The sequence below is a fragment of the Lissotriton helveticus genome, chromosome 1_1 (assembly GCF_964261635.1).
Source record: "Lissotriton helveticus chromosome 1_1, aLisHel1.1, whole genome shotgun sequence".
In the NCBI taxonomy this organism is placed as follows: domain Eukaryota; kingdom Metazoa; phylum Chordata; class Amphibia; order Caudata; family Salamandridae; genus Lissotriton; species Lissotriton helveticus.
In genome coordinates, this window is record NC_136057.1 from 164,908,191 (window position 1) to 164,928,209 (window position 20,019).

Consider the following 20,019-nt stretch of genomic DNA (forward strand, 5'->3'; position numbering starts at 1 on the left):
CCCAGGAACGGGTCCCTTGGTTCATCCTGGGGACAGGCCTTGGCGCGTGGTGTCGCCTCCGGACTATTCGCGTAATGGTCCTCCACCCCAGGCCGCCACCGACGGCTTTTGTAGACTTTCTGACGCCCAAAAACCTACTAGAAAGTAGCCCAAAGTAGCCCAACATTGCTACTCTGGGGAAGGAGGGACAGGAACAGCGTCAAGCAGACGGCGAAATGCATTGTGGGTTTGTTGTTGCAGCCGTTTGCCATGTAAATAGTTGTTTAATATATTTTTGTTCAAATAAAAACGTTTTAACCTGTTACTTTGCTATAGTGTTGTATATTTCTAATATTTGCCTAGGGTTTGTCGTTAATTGGGCGGGGTGGGCGGTGGAGCCGAGCTGTCTTGCAGTCATCATGGCGTTGAGTTCGGCTTTTCTCACTAGTTTCATATTTCCTGAGGGGTTGTTCCTAATGCTTCCATTTCAGTGAGGTCGAAAAGAGATCTCATCAGTGGCCTACTGATTTTACTCGATTCCTTTTGTTTTTCCTAACGATTTTTATGTTCTTTTATTTGCTAGCACGATACAGCGGCTAATCCGCATTTTTCTTTATATATGTCCTTTTTATTAGGGGTGTCCTCCGGTGGAGCCAGATGGTCTACCTCTAATAAATGGTCCGGGCTGAACCAACTACTGAGCAATGGGGAGAAGATAGGCATGACGGGTTACAACGGGGACAAAAGTCAGCACTACCTATCCTTCACTACTTTGCGGAGACTAGATAGAATATTTCTATTCTACAGTATTCGCAAATAGGGAATACCCAAAGAGAGAACCAACTCCAAACAGTCAAGTTCGGACAAACAATCAATCAATCAAATGAGGAATAAAATAGGCGCGACGGGTTACAACGGGGGCAAAAGCCTGCGCTACCTACCCTTCACTATCTGCAAAGAGAGAGATCTTCCTGTTCCTCTCTGTTTGTAGGCAGAGAAGATCCTTTCCGAGAACCAATTCCGAACAATCAATGTTCGGTCAAACAATCAATCAGTGGGGGATAAAAATAGGCACGACGGATTACAACGGGGGCAAAGGCCTGCGTTACCTATCCTTCACTATCTGCAAAGACTAAACAAAGTATGGCGACTCTGTGCTTGTTTGCAAATAGAGAATGATCCAAAGAGAACCAATTCCAAAACAATAAATGCTTGGATAACAATCAATCAAATGGAGAGGGAAATAGGCGCGACGGGTTACAACGGGGGCAAAAGCCTGCGCTACCTACCCTTCACTATCTGCAAAGGGAGAATACTCCTATCCTTCCCCGTTCGCAGACAGAGAATTTCTCAGAACAAAACAATCAAAAGCGTAATACTAGTATTTTCCAATGATCATCAAACAATCAATTCGCAATTTGTCGTGTTACACGACCTTACCCGGACCGTATGGACAGTTTCTCGTCTTCCGTTTCCAGCGCCCGATCGTCCTCTATTCTCCGTAATTGCTGTGGCGCTCCTGATGGTTCCCAGTCAGGACCGTAGATCACTCGAGAGAGGTCTGCTCGGAACCAGTGAAGTTCGGATGATCGGCTGGCAGACAAGGGTCTATCGGGCAGGAGCTCTTCCCGATCATTGCAGTCGTTCACTCTGTCGTTGGGACCTCTCTCACTGGATCCGCGTGTCGCTGATGGAACCCACGTTGGGCGCCAATTGATGAAAAAGGGTTCAGGCAGATCAGGTCGTTTTACCCCTTTTCTAGGTTTGCCCGGCGTTAGCCGCTTCTCACACAACTCACGATTACCAAATAAAGAGGCAGGCGCTGGAGACTGGAAGGCAGGAAACAGGAGTTTATTTCCGATGGAACAGAACACGTCAAATCAGACAACAGGGTATCTTCTCGAGGTGCTCTCCCAACATCTCTGAGGCCTGGCCTCTTATACACTGGTTTATTACTTTATTACATGCAACACATTCTTAGTAATGCTTTGAAGTACGGGAAAGGCGTCTTTGGAATCCCCGGTTCAGGCCCGCTCCCACACATATCTACAGTAGGAGTCCCCACCCCAATCTCAGCATTATGGCTATCGCGCAGCTGGACATTCCGTTGGGAACAGGAATGCGGGCGATCGATCGGATCTAGGGGTGTGAGGGCATTGATTAACCCCCGCTCCTTTGTTGTGAGGCGAGGTCCTACTGTAGGGGCAATAAACCGCATCTGTTGGGCTAAGTGATGGCCTGGGGTCGGGCCGGACAATCGGGCAAGGAGGAAGAGGTTATCAAAGGGCCCGTTTTATGGATGAGATGAAACAGTGTGGGTGTTTCGGCACGGGATGTGGCTCGGAGGCAGGGTCGCGCTGGAGGTGCGTTATGGCCCAGGCAGGAGAGATCGGGGGTTGTCCGAGCACGGGGGATGCTTAAGAGGCGAGAGGGAGTGGGGGAGAGAGAGAGAGACGCAGGTTATTGGCAGTGGGCAGAGAGGTCATAACACACAAAATGGCTACTATCTATGTTCGTGATGGGGCCTAAAAGGGGACAAGATGGCAGGGCCACTGTTACGTGACTTTCGCTTTACCTTCAACAGTGGCGAGGGTGAACACAAATGAACGCCGCTTATGTACATATACATTGTCGTTTTCCACACTTCTATTGCTGGCAATATTGTTTTTGTGCTGGAATGGGCACCTTCCTGCATAAAAACAATCATGAGAGGTGTTTTCCTCATTCTATGTCTGCTGCAGAACGCAGCATGCATTAAAAGAGGAAAACACGAGGAGAAATAAAAATGTTTCTCCTCTTTAGGCCTGCTCTGGGTAGGCGTGAGGTTCTGGTGATGCCCCAGGTTCTGGTGATGCCCCAGGTTTACCTGGGGCATCACCAGAATCCATGGGGGCAGCATGAGAAAACTCAGCACAGCGGCCATCGAATGCCTCCTTGCTGCAGAGTAAGGTAACGCAGCGACTTGCGCTACTTTGTCTAACTCCATATCTATTAGGTCAATGAAAGTCACAGAAGCTGGCTTTGTGTTACCACGTAGATATGACTGAGAGGCTTGCACCAGTGGAGCATCAAAAAAAGTGATGCTCCGACGGCGCAAGACTCTCATAAATAAGCCCCTGGGTCATGTGATAATGGGGACTGAACTTACATTTCAGAACAGTCCCGGTGTGTCCATGCTCCATGAACTACAAGCCCTTTCCCTGAGCAGATCAACGGAGACGTATTTACATCAACGTACTAATGCAACCCGCAATAAGTACTCAAACAAAGTTTGGGCTTCAGAAGAAGCTGTTCCGTGTCCAAGGAAGACATATACAAGTCCATACTAAGTCAAAAACCTTTGAATGTCCCAGCCCACAGGCCCGCACAGAATACCATCAGATATGCATTGGAACGGTCCATCACAATGGGCCCCTGCCCTAACAACAATATACACAGCTAGCTGCCTACATGAGGATGCACGTGCCTCCTGGAAGTCAGCCATCTTTGTTCTTCTGCATAAGAAGGGCTCCACAATGACCCTGCATACTAACATCCAGGTCCCTTGCTTGGTGGAGCCAGTAATATCGACAGCACATTGCTCTTAATCCAGCTGAAGACCTGGACAGAAGACACTCAGATCATAACACACCTATGAGAAAGCTTCATGATAGGCCAAGGTTACATCAATCAAGCAATGAGGCTGCACAATACACCCTCATCAAGAACTCATCAATGATGGTACTTATAGATCTGAACAGTGGGCCCGATTCACAGAATGAACTTAAGACTCAATCCTAAACTTACTACTATTTTGGTATTCACAGAATGCACTTACTACTTTTGGCATTCACAGAATAAACTTACTACTTTTGGAATTCACAGAAGTTAGGATTTTGTCTTAAGTTTGTCTTAAGACAAACTTAAGACAGACTTAAGACAGACTTAAGACAAAATCCTAACTTCTGTGAATACCAAAAGTAGTAAGTTCATTCTGTGAATGCCAAAAATAGTAAGTGCATTCTGTGAATACCAAAATAGTAGTAAGTTTAGGATTGAGTCTTAAGTTCATTCTGTGAATCGGGCACACTGCCTTTGATTCTGTTGATGTAATAATTATTTGGGCTTTGCTGAAGGAAGAGGATCCACCAGATAAACTATGGGCCATATTATCAAGAAAGGGTGATACATTATCGCTGCTTTTATCGGCAGGAAACTGTCGCAAAAGCGGCGATAATGGGCTTGATAATATGCCCTTGTGAATTCCCATAGCAGCCCAGGTTAACACCAGAACCTGGACTTCTATGGGAATTCACAAGGGCATATTATCAAGCCCATTATCGCCGCTTTAAAGGCAGTTTCCTGCCGATAAAAGCGGCGATAATGTATCGCCCTTTCTTGATAATATGGCCCTCTATGTCTTGCAACAGGTCCATCGAGATAACATGACTACTGCGTGATATGGCCCTCGAGGAGAATGCACACCTGAATTTGCAACAAGGCAATGCTGCGTTTTTGATCCGACCTTGTTAAGCATATCCCCAAATGTCTCCCTGCAATTCGTGGCGACAAAATACTCATCTTACTGTTTGCCAATGACACTATTTTACTAGCCCACAAAAAGGTAGAACTTCACTGACTACTTTAAGGCTTTAAAATCTTCTGTATTCTTAAGAGGCTAACTATTAACATAAGAAAAGACAAAAATCATGCTACTCAACCCAAGGTCAAACCTAAAGTCGACATTCAAAATCCACAGCACTTGGCTGAGATCATTACTAGGACTACCTGGGGTCCGATTCAAGGACATATTCTCCTTTGTAGAGCAGGTTGTGAAGAGCGAATCTATCCTAAGCCAGTGCGCTGGAGCAGTCTTGCATTTCTCCAACAAATGCAGTCGTAGATCAACAGAGCGAGTCTTAAATCATATCAAATGAAAGCGGTGGCTGCCAGCTCAGACGGCGCGAGATCTGGGGGCACAGAAGGACACTAGGGATGCAAATTGGCGAGAACTGTTTCCTGAGGCACCTAGGGGCATACTACCAACAACTAGCGATATTTACCGCTAAATGGGCTTAGCGAGTATCTTTTTAACGCCAAGCATCGCCGGATATTATTGCAGAGATAACGTGCTATCAGCAACGTTTATCTCTAAAGCGATAAAATATCCGGCGTTAGCTGTGAAATGCGGGAATATCGCTGGTAATCCAGCGATATTCACGCATTATCGCGAATGAGGACTTAGCCATAATATCCAACTCCCATTGGATATAATGGCTAAGAACTGGTCTGAGCAGGCGTTAGTTTTTGGAGATATTCGCGCCTAGCGCGAATATTTCCATCGCTACGCCTGCCTTGCTAATAGGCGATAGCGATGTTAGCGACTGCTTTCAGTCGCTAACAGGTTGGGTGCGCCCACTTTGCATGTCATTAGTGATAAATATCGCTGACATGCAAAGCGGGCCCCAAACCGCTCGCTATTGCCTACAAGCTGTCGCTAACTGCTTTTAGCGACAGCTTGCTAATAGGGAGATAGAATTATCGCTGTCTAGCGGACGAAAACAGCCGCTAAAGCGGCGATAATCACATATCGCCAGCCTTGGTAATATGCCCCCTACTTCGGCTGGTCCCAGGAACACAAGAGGGGAGTTGAGTTTCTCAAATGGAAGCCCTAACCACCCTGCAAACCATTTGTAGACCAGTCCAAAGCTGGTAACCTACCAAATAGCTCTTCTTGACCTGCGTTCTAGCAAAATCCACTTGACTTTTCCTGGTTCAACCGTATCACAAAAATCTATATTGGAATAGGTTGTGCCGGCTACAGGACAAAAATTAGCCAAGGACCAGATCGAGAAGTTCTGTCCTTTTTCCAGACGAAGGACTCTGAGCAAGACATCAAGTTAATGCCACAGCTCCTAACAATAAAAATGCTGAACACGCAAACATTCGCCTCCAGTCATGGATCTGGGTTAAATCCATCTCTTGTTTGCTCAGCATGGCATCCCAGTTTGGCCCCACCAGTATGCAAATCAGTCTAATACCTTGTTCCCCATGGGAACAGTCCAGCTCGAACTGCCAGGTCAGGTCCTCCCTGCACTGGAAAACAAGCATCCTGGGACCAGTTTCGGGGTATCACACCTCATCAGCCAGGCTAGCTTGAATCAAGTGGCATGGTAAGCACGGGACCCACGCCTTGGCATACCTGGCGCACTTAGGACAACTATAGCAGCACAAACAGATGATGGATGGAATGCTGAACATTGTCAAACAAGAACCCTCAGTCAAAGATCTGGGTTAAATCCATCATTTTTTGCTCACTACGAAACCCAAATTTGGACCCAGCCATATGCAAATTAGTATTGACTCTGCTCCCCATGGGAACAGCCCAATCTAAGCTGCCAGGCTAGGTTCTCTCTGGACCAGAAAATAAGCATTCTGGGACAAGTTTTGTGGAATCACCCCTCATCACCCAGGATAGCTTGAATCCAGTGGCAAAGCAAGCATGGGGCCCACAGCTTGGCATACCCTTCCCACTTAGGGCGACGGAACATTAACAAACATTCACCCCCAGTCACAGATCAGGGTTAAATCCATCGTTTTTTTGCTCACAATACCACCCCAGTTTTCACCCAGCCATATGTAAATAAGTCTTGATCCTGCTCCTCATGGGAACAGTCCAGTCCAAACTGCCAGGCGAGGTGCCCCCTGGACCGGAAAAAAAGCCTCCTGGGACCAGTTTCGGAGTGTCACCTGTCATCATGCAGGCTAGCTTGAGCCCAATATCAAAGCGAGTACAGGAACCATGTCTGGACATACTCTTCCCACTTAATACAACTATAGCAACACAAAAGATGATGGACGGAATACTGAACATTGTCAATGGCCTCTTCTGGTCTATGGAGTTTGCTAAATGGGCCCACTCTTGTGCTGTTGAATGTTGTTCCCTCATTTTCACACATGCATGTGCAAGGCCAGCATGTCTCCAGGGACATGCTGAATGTGTGCCACCAAGAAACTGATGCTCCACTGTACAACATGATACCAGGTCTGTTGTTAATCAGCCCCAAGTGGGTAAATCTGACCAGCACCACAGGTTCAAGGGGGCAGGATCTATGCCCATGCTTTCTTCATTTGATAAAAACAGTTTTCCTACTTTTCGTTAAAAAAAACAACCATCCTGAACAGTTAATGCCAACCTTGAGGTGCCTGCAGATGAAAGGAATTGGGTTGGAGGGGTATACTGCTAAAAAGAAATAAGCCTTCTCACGTGGGTGCCTGCTACCTAAAAACATGCAAATGTGTGTAATTGATGAATCAGCTAATGAAAAGGCTGTTTTGGAGCCAGTACAGGCATTCAATTGATGGAGTCAATGGAAGCTGCATGGTGACAAAGATTCATTTATTTTTTTAGAGGTTAGGATAATGTTTTACCATTGAGTTTTGGAGTGTGTCGTTTTAATGGACACAAAAAAGAAATTGTACTAGGTTCAGTGTGAATGGGTATTACTAAAATATATACTTAAAAAAAACTTGTTTCATCTTAGATACTAAGGGCCAGATGTGGGAAGCCATTTTGTCAACACAAACCACACGATTTACAAAATTAGAGGGCTTTTGATTGGGAATTGGCTTTTTGCTTGTCACTGAACCCAGTTTGTGAATCAGTAAAGGCTTACTGAACGGCAAAATGCATTTAGAAATGGATACCAAATCACAGTTTGGAAGATACGTTTTTAGAGAATCCATTCCAAATCATGATTTGGTATCAGATGTATCAAGGGTTTGCAAGTGCAATTCCAGTCTCAAACCACTGAAAAGCTGCCAACGCCTCAAAGGAGGTGGTAACTCATTTGAAAAAGGGAAACTCCTTACCCTTTGTAAATGTTAAAAAAAGTGTGTTACTCTTTTTTTTAAATGCAGCTCCATTTCCTTTAAGAAAACAACCTACATTTAAAACAAGCATAGGCAAAGCCACTTGGTTGTGCCTTTGCTAAAGATATTGGCTATGGCGATATATTATGGCCATGTTTTACACCAGTGTGGCTGCTATTGGGCATGGCTAAACGTTAGTGGTGTGGGGATAGGGCTGGGTAGATTGGAGTGGGGTTGATTGGGTTAGAGTGGAAGGGGGTAGATTGGGGTAGAGTGGAGTGGGGTAGATTGATGTAGAGTGAAGTAAGGGTAGTATGGGGTGGGTTGGAGTATATTGGAGTGGAGTGGGGTAGATTGAAGTGGAGTGGGGTAGATTGGAGTAGGATATGTTGGGTTAGATTGGAGTGGGGTAGATTCGGGCAGAGTGGAGTGCATTGGATTGGGGTAGGCTAGAGTGGGGTAGATCGAAGGAGTGGGTAGATTTGAGTGTTGTCGGGTAGGTTGGGATAGGTACATTGGAGTGGAGTGGGGTAGAATGGAGTAGGATGGATGGGGATAGATTGGAGTGGGGTAGATTGGGGAAGAGTGGAGTGTGGTGGATTGTGGTAGACTGGAGTGGGGTAGATTGGAGTGGAGAGAAGTAGAGTGGAGTGTGGTAGGGTAGAGTGGAGTCAGGTAGATTGGAGTGGGAAAGATTGGGTATGTTGTGGTAGGCTAGATTGTAGTGAAGTAGGGTAGAGTGGAGTGGAATAGGGTAGATTGGAATGGATTGGGGTAGTTTGGAGTGAGAGAAATAGGAGTAGGTTAGTTATGATTGGGGTAGATTGGAGTAGAGTGGAGTGGGCCAGATTAGAGTGGAGTTGGTTGAAGTGGAGTTGGTAGAGTGGTGTTGGGTAGATTGTGATGGGGTGGGATATATTGGGGTGAGGTAGATTGGAATGGGGTGGATTGTACGGATAAATCAGAATGGAGTGGAATAGATTGGGGTGCAGTAGATTGAAGGTGGATGATTGGAGCGGGTTATTTGGAGTGGGTTAATTGGAGTGGGGTAGATTGGAGTGGAGTGGGATAGATTGGAGTGGGGTTGATTGGAGTGAAGTAGAGTGGGGTGGGGTAGAGTGGGGTGGGTAGATTGCAGTGGTGTGGGGTGGAGTGGGGTAGATTGGGATAGAGTGGAGTACATTGGAGTGTATTGGGGAGGGGTAGTTTAGACTAGGGTAGATTTGAGTGGAGTGGGGTGTATTGGGGTGGGTTTGGCTGGAGTGTGGTGGGGTAGACTTGAGTGGAGTAGGGTAGATGGGAGTGAAGTAGAGTGGGGTAGATTTGGGTAAAGTGGAGTGGAGTGTAGTAAAGTGGAGTGGGGTAGATTGGAGTGATGTGAGGCAGATTGGAATGAGGTGGGGTAGATTGGAGTAAGGAAGAGCGGGGTAGATTGAGGTATAGTGGGGTAGACTCGCATAGAGTGGGGTAGAGAGGGATACATTAAGTGGAGTAGATTGAGATCAGTAGATTGAGTGGGGAGGATTGGAGTGAGGTAGACCGAAGTGAGGTAGATTAAAGTGAGGGAGGTATATAGATTGAATTGGGATAGATTGGGGTGGAGTAGGGTAGTTCGGGATAGATTGGAGTGGAGTGGGGTACATTGGGGAATAGTAGAGTGCAGTGAATTGGGGTAGATGGGAGTGGGGTGGATTGGAATGGAGTAGATTGAAGTGGAATGCGGTAGATTAGGGTGGAGTGGGGTAGAGTGGATTGGAGTGGGATATATTGGGTAGATTATGGTAGCAGAGACTTGATTGAAGTGGGGTACATTGGAGTGGATTAGGTTGGAGTGGTTTTGATGGAGTGGCATGGGGTTGATTGGGTTAGGGTGGGTAGATTGGAATGGAGTGGAGTAGATTGGGGCAGATTGGAGTGGGCAGATAGGATAGAGTAGATTTTAGTAATGTAGTTTGGGGCGGAGTGGGATAGGGTAGATTGGATTGGGGTGGAGTGCAGTGGGTTAGATTGGACTGGAATTGCGTTGATTTGAGTGGAATGCAGTGGAGTAGATTGGGGTAGAGTGGACTGGGGTAGATTGGAGCGGAGTGGTGTGGCGTGAGGTTGAATACATTGGAGTAGAGTCAAGACTGGAGTGGAGTGAGATAGATTGGGGAAGAGTGGAGTGGGGAAGATTAGGGAGGAGTGAGATAGATGGAAGTGGGTAGAGTGGAGTTGGGTATATTGTGGTAAGTTAGAATGGGGTTGGTTGTGGTAGATTGGAGCAGGGTAGAGTGGAGTGGGATGGATTATGGTGGGGAGGAGATGGGTAGATTGCAGTAGAGTGTGAAGTGGAGTGAGGTAAATAGGTATTGGGTTGTCTACATTGGCCTAGGTAGATTGAGTGGGGTAGAGTGGAGTGGGGTAGGTTGGAGTTTAGTTGAGTAGATTAGAGTGGAGTGGGTTGGATTGTGGCACATTGGAGTGAGGTAGATTAGAGTGGATTGGGATAGAATGGGGTAGATTGGAGCAGAGTGGGGTAGATTGGAGCAGAGTGGGGTAGATCTGAGTAGAGTGCGGTTGATTGGGGTGTAGATTGGAGTGGAGTGGGGTAGATTAAAGTTGAGTGGGGTGGATTGGATTAAAGTGGGGCGGATTGGGTTAAAGTGGGGTAGGATAGAGTGGGGTATACTGAAGTGGGGGTAGATTGGTTAGGGTAGATTGGGTGGTGTGGAGTGGGTGAGTAGTTTGGGGTGGGGTAGAGTGGAGTGGGATAGATTGGAGTGAAGAGGGATAGATTGGGTGTAGTAGGGTAGCGTTGAGTGAAGCAGATTGTGGTAGATTGTAGCGAAGTAGGGTGGGGTAGAATGGGGTACATTGGTGGGGAGTTGAGTGGGATAAATTGGAATGGGGTGGAGTAGATTCTAGATGGGAAGAGTGGAGTGGGGTAGTCGTCTGGAGTGGAGTGGAGTGGAGTTGTAGGGGCGTAGCGTGGGGTGGTGTGTTGTGTCATGTCATGGAGTGAATGGCATAGATTGGTGTAGAGTGGATTCGAGTGGCGTGGCGAGGCGTGGCGTGTTGCAGACTGTCGTAGGGTGGAGTGGCATATCATACAGTGAGGTAGAGTGCTGTAATGGAGTGGCGTGGCATAGAGTGGAAGGGCAGGGAGTTGAGTGACGAAGTGTGGAGTATACGTGGTGTGATAGTGCACTGCCATAACAGACAGCACATTTTCAATTGAAATGACCATTACATTTGCACCGAAATACGATTTTACTGCACAGAAAGAATAATGTATGCAAATGCCATCATCTCTTGTATTAATGAGTTTTGATGGTATTCAAATATCTCTTTCCACCACACTTCAGAATTCCAAAAATAATATGTTTTGTTTGTACTAATTCTGATATATTCTGAAACATCAGCACACTTCATTTTATTTTCTGTTGTGATCCACGAAAAAAAAGATCCAACACCCTCTCCTTTTACATGGGCATGCAGCAGGATTGTCACATAAATTATTTCACTTTGAAGTCAGAGAAAGAAAAATAAACACAAACTTTGCAGGAAGAGAGAAACTGACATGTGACCTCTGTCTTTGAATGCACAGCAAATGTGACAATATAAGAACAGGATTTAAAGGCCTGTTTACAGAAAGCGAGTTTGTGGAAGAATACAGTAAAGAAGGTTTGGACAACAGGAGGGATGAACTCAAGCTGGACAGCCTAAACAAATCAAGCCAACAAAGAAAAAGTCAGAAAATGTGAGTTACAAACCACAAAACCAATGGTAAGCACCAGTTGGCAAGCATTCCTAGGTCAGCTTTCTGAATGTCCCTAAGATGTCTTTACAAAACCAGACATCTGCACTGTCTGGTAAATGTTGACCAAAAAAGCCTTACGAAATTTAAAGGGGTTCAAAGACATGAAGGTTTGCTGACTCTTACAGGCCACCATCCCTGTGATGATGTACATAGAGAAAGTCAAAATTTGGAAACAAAGGGGCAGATTTACAAGCCCCTTGCGCCACTTTTGCGTCCCTTTTCCCATGTTAAAAGTGGCACAAAAGTGATGCAAGGGACTTGTAAATCTGTCCCAAACTCTTTAGTATTCATGAAGTAGGTCAGATTTGTGACCCACTCAGAATGCACATTTTGTGAAGCAACATATTAGTACATAGGTTTGTTGGAAAACCAGAACTGATTTGCCAAAAGGTGGTGCCTAATTTGTGACTGCTTTTTGACAGTCAATTATTGGTACAACTGGCCCTAAATATTCTTTGCATTTTTTGAGGTAGCATCTCATATGCAATATTGACTTACTTGTTCATAGTGCTTATTGTCATAGACAGGGACCTTGTCACTCTATAGATACACCAGTCCCTATTCCACACTGCTTCAGCCAGGATACAGTTCTGTAACTCCCTGGTTACACACACAGACCTCTACAGTGATGAGATTAGCCAACTGAGGCTACATAACGTAAAAGAGTGTATTTTCCCCAATTACTTTATTTTTCATTAAATCTGTGCACATCTTTGCTCCACCACCACTGATCCCACCCATTTTCTCTTGGGGTGACGGGAAACATCCTTTACAACGCAACTTTTACCACGCAGTGCCTTTACGATGCAACTTTTACAACGCAAACCATTACAACGCATTGCGCTGGGGGGCGCTCTAGGATAGGCAATAGGTTTAATTTACTGTCCAACACCTTCCCTACAATCCAAGGGGACTGGAGTTGGAATAGTAAATTAAACTATTCACTATCCAGCGCCCCAATGCACTATGCGTTGTAATGGTATGCGTTGTAAAAACCGCGTTGTAAAAGCATGCGATGTAAAAGCATGCGATGTAAAAGCATGCGATGTAATGTCATACATCCTGTTGTGACCTGAGTGTGGGGCACTAGGACCCCGTGGGTCAAGTAGCTGGGGACAGGTCACCGGACAGGACATCCGGTCAGCGGGGCGGGGGAAACACAGAAGATGGGATGACTAGGAAGAGCATGGACGTGGTCACATGCGTCTGCTGTAACGACGATAATAAACCAACTTAAACAACTGACCTGAGTGATGTGTCGTATGTATATCGCCCCAGCATGACGACACTACAACTGGCGACGAGGCGGTCAAGAATCGACGCGTGGTCATCGAAGAATATTCGAAGAAATGCCAAGAGCCCACCCTGGACTTGCATCGTCACGGAAAGTGCAGAGAAATTGAAGGAGTGAGGTGCAGCGACGCGAGAGAGGACCGCGATCGCTGAAAGAAAACATCCGACTGAGCCCGGTAACGCAGATATCAAGAGCGTGAAATTGAAGAAATCGTCGCGAGAGTCTCGGCGGCCATTTTGGAACCAGGCGGATAGGGCCAATCGGCGAGTAGAACAGAACGGCGGCCATTTTGGGGTCAGGCGAATGAGGATTGGCTCCGAAATATCGCGAGGGTATCGGCGGCCATCTTAGGATCAGGCAAATGAGCCAATAGGAGAAGAGAAAAAGCGGGCGGCCATCTTGAGGACAGGCAAAAGAAAAAGAGAATCGAAAATAAAGCTAAAAGAGGTGCAGAAGCACCGGAAAAGGCCGAAATAAAGGAATATAAGAAGAATTACAAGAGCTAACTCAAACAAAGGAGTGTGAAAGAGCAACACAAGGCAAGAAAAGAATACAAAAGTAGAAATAAAGAAATAAAACAAAAAGTGCCAAAAAGAGCAGAATGACGAAAATACGTGCCAGAAAGCACGAAATAAAGGAATAAAAGACAAACAAAGTGCCAAAAAGAGCAAAAGGACGAAATAAATGACAGAAAGCACAAAGAGACAGTAAACAAGAATACAAAAAGTGGAAATAAAGAAACAATTCACAAAGTGCCAAAAAGAGCAAAAGGACGAAAATAAATGACAGAAAGCACGAAGAGACAGTGAACAAGTGCTAACAATAGAAAAAAAGAACATAAAAGGAAGGGGGAAGAGGAAAGTAACATGGTTTAAACGAGACCAAGTGCACAATAACGCAGACCACTGCCATTTAATATATCAGAACAACAGATGGGAATAAGACGGGAACGCTGGATCACCAAGTTCGAGAGATATATGGAAGACACGGACGTGGTAGAAGCCAAAGCTCGGCCTATTACTGAGTCTCGTAGGAGATGAAGTGGATGATCTGACAAACAACAACCGCGCAGGCAACTGGAAGAGAGGACCGAATGAACATATATGAGAAGCAATTCCCAATAGTGACAGAACACAAGCACTAAAAATGATTTATGGCAAACGAAACACAAATGTACCACCAAGAACAGAAAGGTGGGGAAGAAGGTTGATGGACCACAAATTGAAAATAATTAACAAGCATGAAAAAGAACAAAATCCAGCCGACTATATGTCTAGACATCCACTGCCAAACAAAACAGACGCCAAAACAAGGGCGGAAGATCACCTAAACTACATCCTAAAGAACAACACACCGACATCAGCAACAATGTCAGAGCTAGAACAAGAGGCAAACAATAACAGCTTCCCGGATCAAGAAGTCATCAAAGAAGAACTATTAACGCTCGAGAAAATAAGTGAAGAACTGTCAGAAGCAGAGCAAGGCATCTTAATGAGAGGGGCACGGATGGTAACGCCCTACAGACTGAGCAAGACGAGACTGCCACAAATGGAAGCTAAAATAAGTGTAGACTGAAGGGACATATCAATAAAAGACAAGGAGGCAAAAGAAAAGATAAAAGCACATGCTGATCACTGGAAACATGCATCTGAACTAAAACTGAGAGAAGGCGACATGGTGGTGGTGCGACAGAAACAACGAAGGAAGTCTGACGACCCACTCTCCAGAGACCCACTAACTGTGACGCAAGGAAAAGGACCAATGATCACAGCAGCAGCAGGTCAACACGACATGACAAGAAACAGCTCACACTTAAAGGAGCTGAAGACTGGAAAAAGAAGAAACATCAACGGAACCTGCAACAACCATAACGGAGGAAATAGAGGACAAGTAAAGGAAGATGAAGCAAAGCTGAGAAGGACATGCAAGAAACCACAGAGACCATTTGAAGAGATGTAGAGTGACCAGGTCTCTCTCTCTCTCTCTCTCTCTCTCTCTCTCTCTCTCTCTCTCTCTCTATCTCTCTCTCTCTCTCTCTGTCCATGTATATCTCCATTTCTTGCCAATGATCACTATCAACGCTGGCTAGCAGCGACTGCAGAAATGTGTCACGAACATTTGTTTGTAACAAAGGGGGAGATGTCGTGACCTGAGTGTGGGGCACTAGGACCCCGTCGGTCAAGTAGCTGGGGACAGATCACCGGACAGGACATCCGGTCAGCGGGGCAGGGGAAACACAGAAGATGGGATAACTAGGAAGAGCATGGACGATAATAAACCTACTTAAACAACTGACCTGAGTGATGTGTCGTATGTATATCGCCCCAGCATGACAACACTACACATCCCTTTTCATTGCGCCCTCCTTCCGACACCAATGATGTGTCATATTTACAGTATGACATGTCATGTCGCAAGGAGTTACAGACACGTCAGTATTTCTGACATATCTGTAGGCGCAAAAATGACGCATTGCTGGAGTGTGTCACAAAAGTGATGCAACTCCAGCAATGGTTCATTTACACATGGGCAAGTCACATGTTAATTGTGCCTGCGTCAGCCTTATGCATGCAATGAGACAGGTGTGAGATATTGACGCACTTGCGCCCTAGAAGGGACGCAGTGAAATCTTATAGATTTGGCTGCGTCACTTCTACGACCCTGTCTTGCGTCGGAACGCCCCCCCTCTGCATACATTATTCCTGGGGCAGGTATGATGTGGCGCAGGGGTTTACAAAGTGACGCATCTACCTAGATGCAACACTTTGTAAATATGGCGCAACAAGGAGCATTATTTATGCCACTGGTGCGTCACAGAAAGAGACGCACCGGCGGCGCAAAAGTGACGCAAGGGCTCATAAATAAGCCCCCTTGTCTATGCCCATAAGCCGATGCCCAACACCCGTGCACAGAGAAGGCTTATTCACCAGGGATGAAACCTCTCCTCCCCCCTTCACCACTGAGACAGTCCAGCCTGGAATCTCTGCACAGAGTCAATGCTGCCCTTTGAGACACAGTGATGATACATGCAGCCATGCGCGTAATAAAAACAGGGAGGGGAGCAGGGGGGCTGCAGAAGGTGTAATTCACACACAGCAGTTTGTTTTCTGCCTGCTGCTGTGCCCATAAATCCCCTCCTGAAAACCCTGCCTGCTGCTTCTCGAGCAGAGGCTCTGCCGGGGCCAAGGCAGGCCCAGGAACACCTCAGATAAATGTCAGTACTTAAGGAACAGCAAAGCCTCATCACTCAAACAAGCAGCAAGGGGCGGGGGTCTGTCGGTACCCGGAGTGCAGGGGGAGGAAGAGGAGTGCCGAGGGGCGGGGCTGTTTCAGGACCTGCTGTGCAGGAGGCATTAGGGCAGAGAGGTGGAGCTGCATCAGGGACCCGTGTTCAGGGAGAAGAAGAGGAGGGCAGTGGTGGCTGGCATGTACCGAGAGTGGTGAGGCAAAAAAGATATAATAATAATATAAATCAGCTTACCTTTCTTGCTTGCAGCGCGACGTCCTCCTCCCTAGGGTGTCTAATCCGTACCAGGAAACTGCACTACCCAATCCTGGTGCTGTTTCACAGCATGGGAGCAGCAACAGGATTGGAGGGAGCGGCATCACTCAGCACTCTCAAGAGCACTGGAGGCCTCTGCTGTCTCTAAACCGGCTGTCTAAGAAAGCTAGGTTAGAGAAGTTTTAAATTCGCAAGTCTGGCTGGCAGTCACAAGACGTCTTCCAAAGAGACATACGCATTTAAACTTTAGCGCACAGCTCCTTGCTACCACTCGGCAGCACTGGGCAGCACTGGTCCCGCCCAGTCAATCAGTTTGGGATGCATTGGTTGGTGAAAAATCAAATTGCAACAAATAAACTTTATTGCCATTTTTATTTTTCAGATCTGGGGCTTGTGGGGTGACGCTCCTCCACTGAAATAAAGGAACTGCCCTGGAGGAGGGCAAGGGGACAGGGATGTGTCAGTGGTGGGAGAGGGTGCGGGGACAGCAGGATGAAGTCAGTCAGGCCTGTGTGCATGGGAAGGGGTGAGGGCAGAGGGGCTGAGGTGGTTCAGTGTGTGGAAAAAGGGTAGAGAAGGGTTGTGACAGTGTGCTGAGGAGGAAGGTGAACAGAGTGATGGACCTGTGTCAGAGCCCAGAGTGCAGAGGGAGGAGTGAGGGCAGAGGGAGGGACATGTGTCAGGGCCCCTGTGCAGAAGGATGAGTGCGGGCTAAGGGAGGGACCTGTGTCAGAGCCCAGAGTGCAGAGGGAGGAGTGAGGGCAGAGGGAGGGACATGTGTCAGGGCCCCTGTGCAGAAGGATGAGTGCGGGCTAAGGGAGGGACCTGTGTCAGAGCCCAGAGTGCTGAGGGAGGAGTGAGGGACCTGTGTCAGACCCCAGAGAGCAGACGGAGGAGTGAGGGCAGAGGGGCCTGTGTCAGGGCCCAGAGTGCAGAGGAAAGAGTGAGGGCAGAGGGACCTGTGTCAGGGCCCTGAGGAAGGAGTGAGGGCAGAGGGAGGGAGCTGTGTCAGGGCCCTGTGCAGAGGGAGGAGGGAGGGAAGAGGGAGGGACATGTGTCAGGACCCTTGTGCAAAGGGAGGAGTGAGGGCAGAGGGAGGGACCTGTGTCCGGATCCTGTGCAGAGGGGGAGTGAGGGCAGAGGGATAGACCTGTGTCAGGACCCCTGTGCAGAGGGAAGAGTGAGGGCAGAGGGAGGGACCTGTGTTGGGAGCCCAAAGTGCATAAGGAGGAGTTAGGGCAGATGGCAGGACCCTATGTCAGAGCCCAGAGTGAAGAGGGAGGAGTGAGGGCAGAGGGATGAACCTGTGTCAGAGCCCAGAGTGCATAAGGACGAGTGAGGGCAGAGTGAGGGACCTGTGTCAGAGCCCAGAGTGCAGAGGAAGGAGTGAGGGCAGAGGGAGGGATCTATGTCAGAACCCAGAGTGCAGAGGGAGGAGTAAGGACAGAGGGAGGGACCTGTTTCAGGACCCGTATTGTTAAAGATTGGAGGGATTTGTTAGCAGGAGCTGAAAGCCATTTTGTATTTTGGCAGCCATTTTAGGTAGCCATGTGCTCGTCATGTGCTGTTTCCCTCTTCAGAGCCTTGCACATGCTCAGAAGGGCCTAGCTAGTGGAATGCACCTGCTCCTGTTATAGAACTGTCCGGATATGTTTGCTGCTGTGTGGAGAAGGGGGAGGAGTGAGGGCAGAGGCAGGGACCGGTGTCAGGACCCGTGTGCAGAGGGAGGAGTGAGGGCAGATGGAGGGACCTGTGTCAGGACCCTGTGCAGAGGGAGGAGCGAGGGCAGAGGGAGGGACCTGTGTCAGGACCCCTGTGCAGAGGGAGGAGCGAGGGCAGAGAGAGGGACCTCTGTTGGGACCCCTGTGCAGAGGGAGGAGTGAGGGCAGAGGGAGGGACCTGTGTCAGGACCCGTGTGCAGATGGAGGAGTAAGGGCAGAGGGAGGGACCTGTGTCAGCACCTGTGTGCGGATGGAGGAGTGAGGGCAGAGAGAGGGACCTCTGTCAGGACCCCAGTGCAGAGGGAGGAGTGAGGGCAGATGGAGGGACCTGTGTCAGGACCCTTGTGCAGAGGGAGGAGTGAGGGCAGAGGGAGGGGCCTGTGTCAGAGCCCAGAGTGCAGAGGGAGGAGTGAGGGCAGAGGGACCTGTGTCAGAGCCTAGATTGCAGAGGGAGGAGTGAGGGCAGAGGGAGGGACCTGTGTCAGAGCCCAGAGTGCAGAGGGAGGAGTGAGGGCAGAGGGAGGGACCTGTGTCAGAGCCCAAAGTGCATAAGGAGGAGTTAGGGCAGATGGCAGGACACTATGTCAGAGCCCAGAGTGAAGAGGGAAGAGTGAGGGCAGAGGGAGGGACCTGTGTCAGGACCTGTGTGCAGAGGGAGGAGTGAGGACAGAGGGATAGACATGTGTCAGGGCCCTGTGCAGAGGGAGGAGTGAGGGCAGAGGGAGGGACCTGTGTCAGGGTCTAGAGTGCAGGGGAGGAGTGAGGGCAGAGAGAGGGACCTGTGTCAGGGACCCTGTACAGAGGGAGGAGTGAGGGCAAAGGGACGGACCTGTGTCAGGACCCCTGTGCAGAGGGAGGAGTGAGGGCTAAGGGATAGACATGTGTCAGGGCCCTGTGCAGAGGGAGGAGTGAGGGCAGAGGGAGGGACCTGTGTCAGGGTCTAGAGTGCAGGGGAGGAGTGAGGGCAGAGAGAGGGACCTGTGTCAGGGACCCTGTGCAGAGGGAGGAGGGAGGGCAAAGGGAGGGACCTGTGTCAGGACCCCTGTGCAGAGGGAGTGGTGAGGGCTAAGGGATAGACATGTGTCAGGGCCCTGTGCAGAGGGAGGAGTGAGGGCAGAGGGAGGGACTTGTGTCAGGGTCTAGAGTGCAGGGGAGGAGTGAGGACAGAGTGAGGGACCTGTGTCAGGGACCCTGTGCAGAGGGAGGAGTGAGGGCAAAGGGAAGGACCTGTGACAGGATTCGTGTGCAGAGTGAGGAGTGAGGGCAGAGGGAGGGACCTGTGCCAGGACCCCTGTGCAGAGGGAGGAGTGAGGGCTAAGGGATAGACATGTGTCAGGGCCCCTGTGCAGGGGAAGGAGTGAGGGCAGAGGGGGGACCTGTGTCAGGATCCGTGTGCAGAGTGAGGAGTGAGGGCAGAGGGAGGGACCTGTGTCAGGACCCCTGTGCAGAGGGAGGAGTGAGGGCAGAGGGATTGACATGTGTCAGGGCCTAGAGTGCAGAGGGTGGAGTCAGGGCAGAGGGAGGGACCTGTTTCAGGACCCGTGTGCAGAGGGAAGAGTGAGGGTAGAGGGATAGACATGTGTCAGGACCCATGTGCAGAGGGAGGAGCTAGGACAGAGGGAGGGACCTGTGTCCGGACCCGTGTGCAGAGGGAGGAGTGAGGGCATAAGGATAGACCTGTGTCAGGACCCGTGTGCAGAGGGAGGAAAGAGGGCAGAGGGAAGGACCTGTGTCAGGACCTGTGTGCTGGGGGAGTTGTGAGGGCAGAGGGAGGGACCTGTGTCCAGACCCTGTGCAGAGGGAGGAATGAGGGCAGAGAGAGGGACCTGTGTCAGGACCAGTGTGCAGAGGGAGGAGTGAGGGCAGAGGG